The sequence below is a fragment of the Pipistrellus kuhlii genome, unplaced genomic scaffold (genome assembly GCF_014108245.1).
Source record: "Pipistrellus kuhlii isolate mPipKuh1 unplaced genomic scaffold, mPipKuh1.p scaffold_m20_p_1, whole genome shotgun sequence".
Lineage (NCBI taxonomy): Eukaryota > Metazoa > Chordata > Mammalia > Chiroptera > Vespertilionidae > Pipistrellus > Pipistrellus kuhlii.
Window position 1 is genome coordinate 61,396,446 of NW_023425404.1, and position 14,413 is coordinate 61,410,858.

The 14,413-nt window shown below is 37.2% G+C and overlaps 1 protein-coding gene, 1 long non-coding RNA gene and 1 pseudogene across 17 annotated transcripts in view; 2 read left to right on the forward strand and 1 right to left on the reverse strand.

The window, feature by feature from the left end:
* Positions 1 to 14,032, reverse strand: part of HNRNPC (heterogeneous nuclear ribonucleoprotein C) — a 43,886-nt gene extending 29,854 nt beyond the window's left edge. For 5 of the 16 annotated variants that reach the window (XM_036448154.2, XM_036448135.2, XM_036448111.2 and 2 more), the window contains exons 1-2: positions 13,883 to 14,031; positions 8,116 to 8,141 (exon numbers count right to left, since the gene is read on the reverse strand). The gene's annotated coding sequence lies outside the window, so the exon portion shown is untranslated. Of the gene's footprint in view, positions 1 to 7,420; positions 7,593 to 8,115; positions 8,142 to 8,473; positions 8,617 to 13,223; positions 13,268 to 13,882 lie in introns of those variants that run through there. The other 11 variants (XM_036448142.2, XM_045584137.1, XM_036448090.2 and 8 more) reach the window with 8 other exon arrangements.
* Positions 2,945 to 3,354, forward strand: LOC118724629 (annotated as a pseudogene).
* Positions 8,505 to 14,013, forward strand: LOC123652669. The gene is made up of 3 exons (XR_006742124.1): positions 8,505 to 8,640; positions 10,273 to 10,276; positions 13,889 to 14,013. It is a non-coding gene; the product is annotated as an uncharacterized LOC123652669 (long non-coding RNA).
* Positions 14,033 to 14,413: the final 381 nt, after the last annotated feature.

Genomic DNA, 14,413 nt, shown 5'->3' on the forward strand with positions numbered 1-14,413 from the left:
TGAGGAAACACCCAATCAAGCCACACCAGCCAGAAATGGTTTGCATTTTCTAAGTATATACAAATATTTAGAAAATATTGTATGCTTACTAAATTTGGATCAAAGGTAAAATAAAGATAGGGTACCTTCTCTTAAAAACCTACATCAATTTTAAGTCATTTGATTAATCATTCTTTTTAATTTTAATAAAACAATAACTTTAAAGTTAACACCAAAATATGAAATAGGTGAATATGACTATATTAAAGAATTAGTATAAGGAATGAATTGTTATGTGTAGAAAATTCTGCACTCTACTAAACTATCCGTTATTCTGGAGTAGCCAGAAAAGCCTAAGACCGGTTCAATTAACTGACAGTTACATCAGTTCCAAAATCAACTCAAGTCATGTTAAATTACATGGGAAACAGGATAAATATTTCAGAATGGTGAAATAGGAAGTGTATTAGAAAGAAAAAGTCTAATGTCCTTCTAACCTGTTATGGCTAACTCTTAAAAAAAAAAAAGCTGAATGCTTCTCACTAGAAAACATAATTTTTAAATGTTTTTATAGGTTTTTAGAGAGAAAAAGGGAGGAGATAAAAACACTGATGAAACATCAATTAGCTGCCTCCTGCACACTTCCTACCCTACTGGGAACCAAGCCCGCAACTTGGAAAATGTACTCTTGACCAGAATTGAACCGGGGACCCTTCATTCCACAGGCCCCCAACCTATCCACTGAGCCAAACCAGCTAGCGATGAACTGGTGACTGCTTCATGCATGGGTCAAGGCTCAACTACTGAGCCACACAAACTGGGTAGGTTCTTTCAAATTTTTATTACAGCCCCATCACAGGCAACATAGCAGCCTCTGCCCTCAAATGTTAACCTGACTCATTTAATCACAGCCAAACCTATTTTAAAGTTGTTAACTATAAAAACTGCTGCCCATATGACACAGGCTGTATTTATACTATTTATACCCAGATGAAGTTCTAGAAGAGTTGAAATATATCTAGTTGGTTTTTTAATTAGAGGAAAAATGTATTGCTCATTATAATAGTCTTTAAGCACATAGAGCAAAAGTTTCCTTCCATGTTCCTAAGTCCCTCTCTCTTGTGTAAAGGTAATCAATGTTTTCTTATATGTATCTTTCCAGACCTTTCTCTAAGTCTTTACATAGAAAATAAAATTCTATAATAGAGCTATTAAAAGTGCTGGAGTATTGGCAGTGGGGGTGGGAAGCTTTAGGGCTATTAAGAGAAAATATCACTGAGTGGCAGCTTGAGTAAGAACCTAAATTGGAGAACCTAACCTTATGAATGTCTGGGGGAAGGAAATCCCAAAAAAAGGCTTTGAGGTAAGAACATCTAATGTGTTCAAGACACATTAAAGGGGCCAGTGTGGTTGGAGCAGAATATACTTAGCAGTAGAGGAGGAGGTGTCTTGTAAATCACAATGAAAAATTTGGCTTTAAGGCAAAATAGGCAGCTATTAGGATTAAAGCAATACATTTTCAAGTATTACATTTTTTCTTTTCTTTTTTTCCAAGTACAGTTGGCATTCAACATTATTAGTTTCAGTTGTACAGCACAAATTACAAATGTAACTTCCAGCATTACATTTTGACAGGATTAATCTACCACACACTGATGGGGAGGAGCTAAAGAAACAAATCTATTGCAAAATGCACAAGAGACCATGGTGGCTTGAAACTGGAACAAGCGATGGCAGTTCTGGATGGTGAATTCTTGTTTTATTTTAAAGGAAAGCTGACGAGATTTTCCACAGGGCCAAAGGTGAGGCATCAGAGAAAAGTGAAGGTTAACCAAGTCTGGCCTAAATAACATGAAAACTGGAACTCAGTAAACAAAAACACTGCAGAAGAAATTGATCTAAAGGAAGAATAGCACAAGTCACAGTTTTGGACTTTTAAATTAACATTAACATTGAAGAGTTTAACTGGGTAAGTAATTATATAGATGGGTGTGTCATTCAAAAGAAAAGTCCAGCCCTAGTCAGATAGGACTTAGTTGGAATGGGGGGCCACAATGACCTACACATCAGGTGGCATGCACAAGCTGAAATGCACTACACAGTACAGGCCAATGTTACTGGGTGAGTAGCAAGCCAGGGAACGCACTGTGCATCCATGCTTCAGCTCCCCCACCACAGTGATCTGGAGGAGGAACCCAACACTAATAGGATCCCCAGTTGAGCACTTCCCTTCCCATTTCAGTTTACAGCCTCAGGGCCGGGATATAGGCTTCCTTGAACAGCATACCCAGAATCAAGGAACTACTACTTCCCAATTGCCTCCCTCACCAGACCTTTCCTGGACAGGCAACCACACTCAGTCATGCCATTGAATGAGTGTATCAGAAGTGTGCAAATATGGTTAAAACTGCAGATGAGGACTGTTCATGATCAGAGTGGTTTGATAACTTAATCAGGGTCATAATGCTAGTGCTAGAATACAGTTGTGAATCCAGCTCTCATTCCAAAGTCCAAACCTTTTCCACTCTGCAATTCTCCCAGGATTTGGGAAGTTGACTTTTACCAATTTTATTCATACAAACTTAGGGGTCAAACTCAATGTTATCTTCAGTAACACTTCTAAAAAAAAAACCTAACCACCCCATAAATACATAGTTGCCTCCATGGAGTCATCCTGGGGTCATTCTCTAGGTTAAGCCATCATCTTACTGAATCATACCCTGTTATGGGGGTATAACCTGAACCCCTCAGAGATTCACTAGGTGCCTATGCACAAAAAAGATGACCACTGATTTAGCAACATCCCTTTGGGGTTGCTTCTGAGATCCAAAAATAAGTTTATTTTTAACTGGAAGAAAAAACACAAGTTTAAAATGTGTTTATGTCTATAAAGAATGCTGTCACATCTAGATTCTATAGTTATACATCGTTGTGTGAGGCACCACTGTACTACAAAGCCTCATTACAGAACTGAGCCAACATGCTGCAGAACCTGCTGGCTCTTCGTCAGATTTCCCAGGGGACCATTAAGTACTGCTTCACGCAGGCAGTTTGAAAATAAAGTTCAAGAGAAACAAGCTATTTCAGGAGGACAATGGAATTCCAGTGCATCTAAAAGGTGGGGTTGCTGCTGTCCTCCTGTATAGAGCTACCATGATTCCTACAGTTGGTGGAACAATTTATGCCACATATCAGCTGGCTATGGCTTCATTTCCCAAAAAGCAGGGTTGTCAGTTATCCTCCCAGCAACCAGCTGGTTCAATTTCATTCAGCTCTCTATGGACCAGTAAGCTAACAGTAACTGAGTTCTTTGGGGTCAATATTTATTGACTTGTACTAACTGCCACCAATAAAGCAGTCTTTACCATGAAAAAACAAACAAACAAACAAACAAACAAAATTAACCCTCATCTACCTAAATAACCCTTATCATTTCTTCATGCCACTTAAAATGTTATGAATGAAAATATACAAAAATATTTTAAATCCCTTTAAAATCATTTTAAAGTCCAAAGCATTTTTTTTTTTTTTTACTGTATACTTAACATATTAAGTAGTCAGTTTAGTATGATTAAGATTGAAATCGCCCTGGACAGTGTGGCTCAATTGGTTGGGGCATCATCTCCTACACAGAAGGTGGTGGGCTTGGTTCCATAAGGGCAAATACTCAGGCTTCGGGTTCTTTCTCCCTCACCTCTCCCTTCATTCCCCCCCCCCCTAAAATCATATATATATTAATATATAATATATAAAAAATTATATATATGTAATTTTTAATAGAAATCTTCAGGGTTAACTATCTGGGTTGAATTCATGTTTCTCTATTTATTAGACAATTATTTAAATTATGTGCTTCAATATTCTCATCTCTAAAATATGAATATTGTGCCCTAGTTGGTTTGGCTCAGTGGATAGTGTCAGTATGTGGACTGAAAGGTCCCAGGTTCTGGGAAAGGGCACATGCCCAGGTTGCGGGCTCGATCCCCAGTAGGAAATGTGCAGGAGGCAGCCAATCAATGATTCTCTCTTATCATTGATGTTTCTTTCTCTCTGCCCGTTTTCCTCTCTAAAATAAAATATATATATATTTTTAAAAAGTAAAATATGAATATTTACAGAAGGTTATGATGAAGAGTATGTAACACAAGAAAGTTAACAGTGGTGAACACATTAAACCTCCAGATAATTACATCCAAAAGAAAGAAATTCAGGTTCTACTTCAAGATCTTAAACATGACCCAAAAAGGACCTGTATTCTATGGTTAGTAGTGGTATACTTTCCGAATTTTATCTATCCTTTGCATTCCTTTTTTTAAAATATATTTTTATTAATTCCAGAGGAAGGCAGAGGGATATAGAAACATCTAAAATGAGAGAATCACTATTGGGAATATTGGGAATAGAGCCCACAACCCGGGCACATGCCCTTGACCAGAATGAAACCCAGGCCTTTCAGTCCAATGTCAAACTAGCTAAGGCTTATCCTATGCATTCTTAGTGACTATTCTGTTCTCCAGTAGTATTTCTTGCTTTAAGGCCTAGTTTCCAATTACTCCCAATTATCTTCTTTCAGATATGATAATCCATGTACAGACATAAATTTCACTAGCATCAGGCTCATACTTCCACATTGTAAACTTAGTCCCCTTACCTTCTCATCCTGTTTTTTCATTTCATGGATCTAGATTGCAAAATTGCTATATGTTTACTTTATTTCTCTCAATCTATAGTAATAAAAGCTTAATATACTAATTAGACTTGAGGTCCACATCCAGACTCTTAGTAGTCTATAATACCTCAAACAGTTGTTTTGTTCATCTCTATATGCCTAGAGGTGATTTTCAGAATTATCCAAATGTTTAATGAATAAAATACCCACTTGAATGTTCCACAGCATCTCAAAGATCTATGTTTAAATTATTCTTTCTGCTACTCTCAATCCCTAATCCTTTTAATGTTTAACTATCCTCATCCCAGAAGCTAGAATCCTAGAGGTCACTCCAAATCCCTCTCATTCTTCATATCACAACTATCACTAGATGCTCCTAAATTTACCTCCTCTCTAATCCCAATACCATTGCCTTTGACCAGGTCAAGCCATTCTTATTCCTTGTGGTTTAATATCTTCCTTATCTTCTAAATCATTTCTAAGGTAAATCTAACATCGCTGCCCAGTTTAAAGTATTTCAGGAGCTCACCACTAGTTTCTGGATAAAATACAAACTCCTTGGCACAGCATTAAAATGTTTACCATCTGGCCTCCTCTAAAATTAATTTCAACTCCCTTTCTCTTAGAAGCATTTCCTGACTACTTAATTAGGTACCCATTTTTGCATGCTTCTTTAGGTTCTGTACTTACCTCTAATTACATGACATATTTTCATTTATGTCTACCTCCCTAGGCTGAGTCCCTGAAGTATAACTTGTTTCCTCAAAACCAGAACACGATCCATAAAATAATGGATTGTAAAATTAGTAAGGAATAAATTTAACTGAACCTCTAGTGAACAGCAGCCATACAATGACAATAAGAGAACATAGTAGAAATAGATTTCATAGAATAAAGAGCATTAATAAAACTTGATCTTAGAGAAAGAAAATCTTCCATTCATTTTCTAGATAACCTTATGACATTATTTAACCTTTTTCCATTCTGTTTTCCTTTAAGGCTACCTTTAGTGTTCACTTTAACTAGACTTTACCATTTCCAGTACAAGTAAGGGAAGGGGTCTAGCATGTGATTTATCCTAACACAGCAATGAATATACCTTTAAAAAGCATCCTTTTTGCCCCAGCACAAAACTATTACAATTAGTTATCAAAATATTGCACTGTTGGTAAAATATTACAGGTTGCAAACTTTTAAAAATTCTTTGGCTATTTATATCCTTATTAATCTCTGTATTATTCCTGTGAATAGAGCAGATTCATTCCTTCCTTATTACCCTTGAGAATACTTTCTTTCCCAACATCTAACTAGGCCATAAATCATCATTGAAAAAGAGGTCAACCCTTGATTTTCTCTAATTTGGATACAAAGATTAAACAGATTTCCCCGTTTAAAGGTTAAAAAGCCTTCCTACCCTTTGTTTTTTTAAAAAACCTTCCCATGAGATAGCATTTTAATATTACAGCAAGCTTGTGGTTTGATTCATGTTAAATTTTAATTAAAAGTTAATAGAATACAACACAAAATTGCTGTCACAAACCCAAGGAAGATGACTCCAAATGTCAGAAAATTTTCACTACTTTGCAATAAAAAGAAAACTGCTTTGTTGCTAATTATTAAAACAAGCCATTTTAGCCTTGGCTGGGTAGTTCAGTTGGTTGGAGCATCGCCCAATCTGTCAAAGATATGGGAGTTCCCATCGCTAATCAGGGCACATATAAAAAGCAACCAATGAATGCATAAATAAGTGGAACAACAAATTCATCAAATTGCTATTTCTCTCTCCTCTAAAAAAAAAAAAAAAAAAAAGTTTATTAAAAAAAAAGATATCCTAGCTGGTTTGGCTCAGTGGATAAAGGGTTGGTTGGCCTGTGGACTGAAGGTGCCTAGAGTTCAATTCTGGTCAAGGGCACATACCCAGGATGCAGGCTCAATCCCCAGGTAAAAATATGTATTTTTAAAAGCCCTTTCATTCTAAAGTATATTTAAACTTCAGCTTTTTTCATTTATCAAAAATTCCCACCGAGACCGGTTTGGCTTAATGGATAGAGCGTCGGCTTGGGGACTGAAAGGTCCCAGGTTCGATTCCGGTCAAGGGCATGTACCTTGGTTGCGGGCATATCCCCAGTAGGGGGTGTGCAAGAGGCAGCTGGTCGATGACTCTCTCTCATCCATGTTTCTAGCTCTCTATCTTTCTCCCTTCCTCTCTGTACAAAATCAATAAAATATATTTTAAAAAAAAAATTCCCAGTAAGCCTAAGTTAACTACCGTATTTTTCGGACCATAAGACGCACTTTTCCCCCCCCAGAAGTGGGGGGGAAAAGTCCCTGCGTCTTATGGTCCAAATATAGCCTACACATATACTTTAAAAAAAAAGTTTTTTTACTTGCCCGGCTCTAAAATGGTTCTAAATGCTGTTTACTTTACAGGGTTGATTACATGTGTTTATGACTGTGATGTTGGGTTTTAATGCACATAAAATATTTTAGGACACTATTTGTTTCAGAATCTTTTTTTCTTCATTTCCCTTCTCTAAAAACTGGTGCGTCTTATGGTCCGGAGCGTCTTATGGTCCGAAAAATACGGTAGATACTTCTAATTCCATTAGTTTACAAAAAATTTAAGTGGCCTCCCTTGGAAACATCTCTTGAAACAAACAAAAGGATTAACCTAACATTTCCAGAAGTATCACCTATACCTCCATCAACTAAACTTGGACTGGTGTATTTCCTAGTCTTCACAATGAAACCAGTGGACCTTACACCTCTTACCATCACCCAGGAAGGGTGTGCATCTGTTCCGAAGGCCCCCCTGGCTCCAGGTCATCCTGGCTGCCGTTGCTCCAGGCTGGGCATCCATGTTGCTGCAGCTTGTGGTTTGTGAGGGGTAGTGTACAGGAAAAGCAGGATGGGATTTCAAGGGGAACAGGAGGAAGATGGCTTTCTGGGAAAATGCCATCACCATCATAGGTGTTAAATAGTACCACACACATTTTATTGCAGCACAGTTTAAAAATTTAACAAATGAAAGATTTAAAAATAAAAAAAATAAAAATAAAAAAATTAAAAATACAGACGTCCAGAGATGCTCTAAAACAATTAAGTTATAGATCAGGAAAAATAACGTCACAGACTTAACAGCCAGTTCTTTCGAGCGTGGGGGAAGGGATGAGGGCAAGGGGGGGTTGGGAGAGAAAAGGTTTATGTGATCAATCCACTTAAAAATGCTAATGCCTTCGCTTTCTCTCCCAAGATGGAAAACTCCAAAGTCAATTAGGAGGCAGGAGAAATCTTATGAACATTCAGAAAAACTCCATTTTAATCCGGTTAAAAATCATCAGTCATTATCATCATTATCATCACCATCATTAAGTATAATAATAATAAATAATAGTAACTAGTAACAACAATAAAAAGGAAATCAGCGGAAAGTCAGGAAAAATGTAAAAAAAAATGGAATAACTTACTGTAGCTGAAGATCAAAAAAATCTCACTGTAAAAAAACAAAAATAAAAATAGCCCAGATTAGAAAAACGGGAGGTGCAAAAATGTCAAGTCAGTAAAGTTCATTTCTTTTCTCTTTCCAAAAGCAGTTTCCATAAAAACCGCAAGGGTAAAGTTCTCAATAACAGACAAGCAAAGCCCTTTCCACATCATCAATCAATCTTAAAAATACACGAGGAAATAGAGAGGTCAGTTTCTGAGAGGCTAAAAGGCTCCTCCTCCTCTAACCCAACTGCTGCAGAAAAAAAATAGAAATAGAAATTTTAAAAATTACATCTTAAATCCAAGTCCCGAATTTGGAAACAATTAAAAAAAAAAAACCTGTAAATTTGCTGTAGTGCACACCAAGTTGCATCGTTATTTTTAAAATGCTCTTTATAAAATCAGTTTTGGAATGGGAATGTGTGTGTTCTGGAAGGGTGGGGAAGGGAGGTTAAAAATCAAAGCTGAGCTCCAGTGAGTAGGGATGGGGTTCGCCTTGCTGCCCTGTGAAAGGAGAAGGGACAGATTGAGTCAGAGTTCCTCAGAAATGTTGTGCCCTAAACCCCCAAGACAGAAACATCTGTCCATTGCTTCTAACACATTTTGGTAAAGCATAACATTCCACTGGGATGGGGAGAGCCTCTAAGAAATCACTTCTAGCAGTGATTCTCTTCACAATTCTTCAACATTAGTAGATAACTAGAATTATCAAAATAAGTGCATGTATTCCCTTAAGGGTCTCAAAAAAGGTGTAAGTTCAAACTTTTATCTTAACCAGTTTGGTCAAAATTATATATATATCAAGCCAACAGAGGGTAAAGAAGTGAGCAAATCTCAAGGATGAAGGAAGATTAAGGAAGGTAAGCAAATTCATGGGTTTTTAAATTTTAAGTCCATGTAGTTTTTATCTGTAATATAGACTGAAGGAGAATGGTCTACCATGAAGATACGTAGGAGAGGAACATCGATTCTCAAAACCAATTAAGTGAACAAATCACAAGACCTGGTAAGTTCTACAGTAAGAAAAGATGCTTTAAACAAGGAACACATTATTTATTCACTGACAGAATGAAAAACCAAAGATGAAGGAAAAGATTATGGCTACTGAATACTTAATGCCATAAAAACAGGTGAAAAATTATGGTCCTTAAGTTTGTTTCAGTGGTCTATAATTAGTGGTCACTAATTTATAAGTATATATAGCTAATTCAAAGAATCTTATATATAACATAAAAAAACATGACAGCAAAAACAGAATCTGCAATTAAGACTGTAGGTCTTTTGAGGAAATAAGAATGGACTAGTTGCATTCACATTTCAATATTCAGTTATGTTTTATTCTCATCAAACTGACTTTGAAAGTGTTCAAAGTCAAGTATATATGAATACTACAGCAATGGGACAGGTACTGTAAACCTAAAATTTAAACTAAATTTTTTTAAAGCAGACCAGTTTAGGCATGACATGTAAGTTACTGAAATACTTGTTTTGATGTGTAAACTTGTACAAATGCACAAACTACAGAAAAAGCTGTAGAAAAATGTACATCCTTTTACATGTTATCTCCTTGGATTCAGTGTTTGGAAAGTATAATCAATTTTTATTTCTTAAAGTCATAGCCTGAATCTGGTACTTAAAATTTCCAGGGTATGTTAAATAACTTTGTGGCTCATCTCTAAACAAATCTTTTGCACATGTGTCAAAAGACATAATCTTGACCAGCCAATGTGGCTCCATGGTTAAGTATTGACCTATGAACCAGGTCACTGTTCAATTCCAGGTTGGGGTATTTGGATTGATTGTAGACTCAATCCCCAGTTGGGGTCCTGCAGAAGGCAGCTTATCATCACTAATGTTTCTATTCACTGATGTTTCTCTTTTCTCTCCCTCTCCCTTACTCTGAAATCAATAAAAACATTTTTTAAAAGACAAAAAACTTAAAAAGCTATTAAGATATCTTTCAAAGATATCTCCCAAGATGTTATAAACTAAGTAGCTATCATTCATAAAAAAAACACACAAAAACACTATTTTAGCTCCTAATTCCAACACTTTGTAATAAATAGTATCGCTAAATTATACTGTACTTTGACAATCCTGAATGGTTTGGATCCCTTCTATAGGGGTAATTCTCGAAGGGAGGTCCGACAACTGGTATCACATGGCACTTATTAGGAATGCAAATGATGGAACCCACTCCAGTCTGACTTAATTATAAACTCTGGGGCTAGAGAGCCTAGCAATGTTTTAACTAGCCGTCTTGCTGATTCTGATGTCAGCTCAAGGTTAGGGACTGTGAAGAATTTAATGAGGAACCACTATTCCCCTAGTTAAGATAAATTCTTTATAAATAAAATGCCTCATCCTTCCAGTGTACTGACAACAGGTTTAAGCAGTAAGGCTTTGACTGTGTTCCTGATATTATATAAAAAATATCTAACTATAAGTTATACTTGGAATTTTAAAAAACAGCCCAATAGTAATCCTTATTCTTTATAGCGTCCACATTTCCAGTATCTTAGATAACACAAGCAGTTATGCTATATCTAGTCTTTCTGGTTCTCACCAGTCAATTCTCTAGTACAGTGGTCGGCAAACTCATTAGTCAGCAGAACCATGTATCAACAGATGATTGAAATTTCTTTTGAGAGCCAGAAACTGACTTCTGCGCATGAGCCACAACGTCTCAATCGCACACAGCGCACGTGGTATTTTGTGGAAGAGCCACACTCAAGGGGCCAGAGCCGAATGTGGCTCTCGAGCCGCAGTTTGCCAACCACTGCTCTAGTATATCTAATTATGTACAAAACCATAATCTTCCCTGATCCCAATGAGAATGAATGAGTATACACATTAAGTATGAGCAAATACAAAGTTGTCCCAAAAGCCCACAACTAAAAAAATTACTTGCCTGGCAGGTATGGCTCAGTGGCTGAGCATTGACCTATGAACCAGGAGGTTTTTTTTATCTGCGTGGATAAAAATAGCTTTTATCCACACAGAATCCCAAAACCTATTATATGGGATTAAAAAATAAAACCTATTTTTTCAGGGCGCAGGCCCAGGTTGTGGGCTCCATCCCCAGTATGGGGCATGCAGGAGGCAGCCCATCAATGATTCTTCATCATTGATGTTTCTATCACTCAATCCCTCTCCCTTCCTCTATTAAATCAATAAAAACTTAGAAAAATTACTTAGAAGACTAAAATACTTTCATTAAAGGCAGTTCACATTAATGATATACAAAAACTGCTTCTAATCGTAAAACTATTTCTGTATCTTCTCAAAACTTCTAGAAACAAATGATTAGACTTCAATTTTATTTCTATAACTCATTATGTGTTTAACTAATATCTAAATCATTTAACTCACGTGCCTGACACAGATAACAATAGCATTGGGGTAGGGGATGTAAAATCCAGTTCTCATAATTCCTAGGCTAAAATTTCTTCAACTGTTACACTCTCCAGTTAATTAATATCTCACAATTTCACCAGTTAAAATAATCTTTAAGATTTAAATAACTAGCCAAAACCGGTTTGGCTCAGTGGACTAAACCGGTTTGGTCTGTGGACTAAAAGGTCCTAGGTTTGATTCCGGTCAAGGGCATGTACCTTGGTTGTGGGCACATCCCCAGTAGGGGGTGTGCAAGAGGCATCTGGTCTATGTTTCTCTCTCATTGACATTTCTAGCTCTCTATCCCTCTTCCTTCCTCTCTGTGAAAAATCAATAAAAAATGTTTTTAAAAAAAGATTTAAATAACTAGCTATTTTGGAGCTTATTCCTTGCTTGCTTGTTTCTAACAGGAGCTCCATCCAAAACAAAGTTGGTTGCCTGCTATGTGAAACTCTCTAGAGACCTAATTAAAAATATAAGCAATGTTTAAAGTCTCTACCAAAAGAATAGCAACCACCACCAAGCATTCCTGTGTCAACAGTATAGGAAACAAAAAGGTCAGATCTGCAATTTAGTCACCCTTCGTAAACCCTTCCTCTCTAGCAAATATATAAATGCTCTAATACCTACGTATTTGAAAAAAAATGAATAGTTCAGATATTAATTCTATAGCTAAATCATTCTAGATGAACATTAACTCAAATAATTGTTATCTTGGTACATTTTGATCTAACACATCTAGTGCTCTTCAATTGACTTCAATTCACAAATAACTGCTCTTAAATATTAATTCCTGACATTTATTTGCCAACAATATTTTAGTAGGTAAATGATTTTTACCTACTAATTTAAGCAATTACCGCCCTTAACTCATTTCTAACAATTCTGCAGTAATAAACTTTAGTTTTAAGCCCATGTATTAAATAATTAGGCTTAAAAAATGATTTTGATTCCTATTACATTATCTACAATGACGAGGAATCAACAAATGCAAGGGTATCTAGAATAAGAGTACTTTTACTTCCTTACCAAGTAGGTTTCTTAAGGAATAAATTTACCTTGCAGTACTGGTTTATACGATTAACACATTATTATGGAAATTAAAATCAATTACACATATAAATAGCAATTTGTGGTGTTTTTTTTTAATCTCGTGTTTAAAGTATTACAGATGTTCCTTTTCCCCTAAATGACCCCTTCTAGCCCGCCTCATCCCCTAAATAGGGATTTCTTGGATAAGGCAATGTGGTACTACTTAGAAATATCTTTTTTATAAACTTAAAAATTTTTAATAAAGTTCAGGACCTGGCAATTAGTAGGCTCATTGATACTTGCTTTAAAAGTAAGTAGTTATGAATCTTGCCAGTTTAGATGGTCTGGAAAACTAATGCCAGAATATCCTGAAAATTAGACTTTATCATCTTGGAACATTGTGTTAGTAAAAAATGCACTCCTAAATATTTCTCCCAAGTGCAGTTTGAGAAGCTCCAGTTACTGCTAGTGGATGCTGTAATTAGGTTTTTGTAACGATTCAAATCCAGTACTGAGTGCCTGTTATCCCTAAAGCTAGATAAAAACCACTTGACTTAACCTAGTGGTTAAATTCCTTACTAGTTCTGCTCCTGATTCCCTTTAACCCTGGCAACCAACATTCTTATGCCTCTATTTCTTCCCAAAAGACAGTAATACCTACCTCAAGGAAAATTCCACTAACTTATATTTCAAGTGATTTATAACCTGCAGATAAAAAGTCAGCTTTAATTAGTAGTTAATATATGATTACATTCTTTTTAAAAAAAATGAAAGTAAATACTCCGTGGTCCATTTTCTCAGAGAGAAAAATATAAGTAATCTATAAAATAATAAAGCTATTGTTATATTTATTATCCTTATGCCCTGCGGCACGCTCCAGAATTGAGAGACACGCGGTAAAATGTCTACCTGGTGGTAATCCTTCCCCCCAACCCCGCCCTATTTTTAAATTTAACAAGAGGCACCAGCACTACACGAACTTCAACGATATTAACGAGCATCTCAGATCTTCCCTTTCACGATCCCTCTTGGAGACCTCATGGTCGTAAAAAATGAAAGGAAAGCAGCCGTTAGCACAGAAAGAGAAAGGAAAAAGAACACTTCCGCTGCTGATGGTGGCCTAGAGGACACCAGGTTAAATCTACACGAGGGCTGAGGCCTACAAACCTCTCTCCCGCAGAGGACCTCATCCCCCGCTGCTGAAGAGAATAAATGGGGGCCTAGTTAACGAGAGAAGGGTTCCCTCGTCATCTCTCCCACATCCCCTCGCGCTCACCGAGGAACCCAGCGCCTCCCCCTGCTTCTATCTCCTCTACTCACCTGAAGGGAAAAGGGAGACTCTTCTGAATCTCCTACTCCCGGGTGCTACGTGGAGAAGCCGACTACTGATCGAGGTCAGCAACACGGCTGCGACCGCTCAGCCTTCGTCTCTTCACAAAATGGCCCCCGAGTCTCCTCTGCCGCCGAGGAGAAGGCCTAGTCCCCGCCCCACTACTGAGAATCTTCCTATTGGTTGCGATTTTTCTCGCTCCCGCTTCTAATTAGACAATTCTACCGCTCCTCACAATTCTGTCCAATCACAACAAGCAGTGGGTTGGGCTAAGCGGAAGAATTTCCACATGCGTGAGAGGAACCAGTTTGTAACTGGTTCTTTTTCCTGTCACTCACCTCATGAGTCATGCTTATTGGCCACTGTACCTGAGGAAGAGCCGGGTGGAAACTCGCCTTTGTACCGCGCACTGCTTCACATCCGGGTACCCGGGAGGTCTGATTGGCGGCCGCCCTATCCTATCTCTGCTCCTCGGAGCGCCTAATGGAAGGACCGCCCATATCTTGGAATTCCCGCTGCGC